The 1,633-nt window shown below is 28.7% G+C and overlaps 1 protein-coding gene across 1 annotated transcript in view; it reads left to right on the top strand.

Moving 5' to 3' along the window:
* The window catches only part of LOC106682816 (WAS/WASL-interacting protein family member 1), a gene marked incomplete in the record, with an annotated part of 30,155 nt that overhangs the window by 27,564 nt on the left and 958 nt on the right, over positions 1-1,633 (top strand).

Raw genomic sequence — 1,633 nt, 5'->3', positions numbered from 1 at the left:
AAGAAGTAATATTAAGTAATTGTTCCGGTTAACCTACGGCAACCGAAAGGTTGAATCGGAAAGACTGCCATGTAGATTAGTAACGCCCCATGTGGCCAACAGCCAAATCTCACCTCCTCCAGCGCTCTTGGTGGTAAGAGAAGCAACTCAGACTAGTGTGAGATAGCCATCTTGTCTTCAACCAGAGAAGCATCCATCTTTTGCTTTTGTTAACTCATCATTAATATACACCATGAGTGAGTAGATTTACTTGAGTGGTTCCCTGCAGCAGAGGGAGGAGAGGCTTGGAAATGGGGAAAAGAAAGAAGTAAGTCCATCTAGGAATAGTTTACATCCACATCATCATCAACCACCTCAATGTTAGATCTACAATATCCATAGCCCAGTCATACAAAATTCTACTAACAATCTAATCATAATGTTTTCTTTTGGTCACCCTCTACACCTCTTTTAACATAAAAAAAATAGAATTTTATTACATTCAATCATGTTTCATTTTTCAATTATACAGTCCACTCAAACCAAACCAGCTAACCAAAAGTGAAGTGTGTCTTACAATGCGGTTGAAGGCATACTTCATACAGTAATATATTTCTATCTTTATAGTATTTTACTTACATGATTCTTAAATTACATATATTTTCCTTCTCATTTTTTTTTTTCCAGAAAATTAATTTTAAATAATTGTTATTAAATTAAAATTATTCCTGTTGCCTTATTTAACTTTATATTTTATTTATTTAATCCTGTTATCTCACTTACATTTTTAATTACCTACATATATGTTTTATTTACCACTTTTTTCATCACTTTATGTTAAATAATTTTGTACATGTATGAAGATGGTCAGGGTTGCGGTCAAAAAAGAACAAATAGTTTTTAACTATTTAATGTCCGACTTTGCAGGGCTAAAAAGATACAAAAAAAAAACTAAGAACATTACAACAATAAGGTAAATTAAGGTAAGATAAATATAATGTAAAAATTAAGTGATAAGAAAATTAATGAAGGAAGACATAAAATAGTATTAATATTAAATAAACTTGAATAAACAATGGTAAGAATAAAAATTTAAAATATACAGTTAAAAAAGTACAGGAGACGTATATAAAACAAACATAAAAGTAGATGTGGGAACACAAAATTTAAACACTAACAGACAGAAAATGAAGAAGAAAGTAAAGATTAAATAAAGGCCATGGAAGAATAAATATAAATAAAAAATAATAATAATGATAATAAATGAGCAAAGAACAAATAACCTACCTGTTCAAAGCGATAGGTTAAACAGATATTGACGACTTTGTACATATATTTACTAATTAGATTTTCTTATGTATTTTATTATTTCTTCTTTGCTCTTAATTAATTTTAATATTACTCTTCTCATGCAGCCTTTATCTTCTTATAGTACTTAAACTATTCATGTCTATCAACATTATTTTATTTATAATCTTAATATTTTCTTGAGACTGGTAATTCTTTAGTAAACAACTCAAAAACTATCCAATTATAGTCTCAAAACTTTATTTCTTTTATTCGGCCAATCCGGCCATCTTTAGGGACATCTAACAAGAGTTGTGATAAATGTTTATTAATAGTGTTTGCAGAGAAATAATTTTTGACTGTTTTT

The sequence above is a fragment of the Halyomorpha halys genome, unplaced genomic scaffold (genome assembly GCF_000696795.3).
Source record: "Halyomorpha halys isolate HHAL.00 unplaced genomic scaffold, Hhal_1.1 Scaffold443.1, whole genome shotgun sequence".
Taxonomy (NCBI): Eukaryota; Metazoa; Arthropoda; class Insecta; order Hemiptera; family Pentatomidae; genus Halyomorpha; species Halyomorpha halys.
The sequence above is the reverse complement of the archived record's forward strand: the minus strand, read 5'-3'. Positions and strand labels throughout refer to the sequence as shown.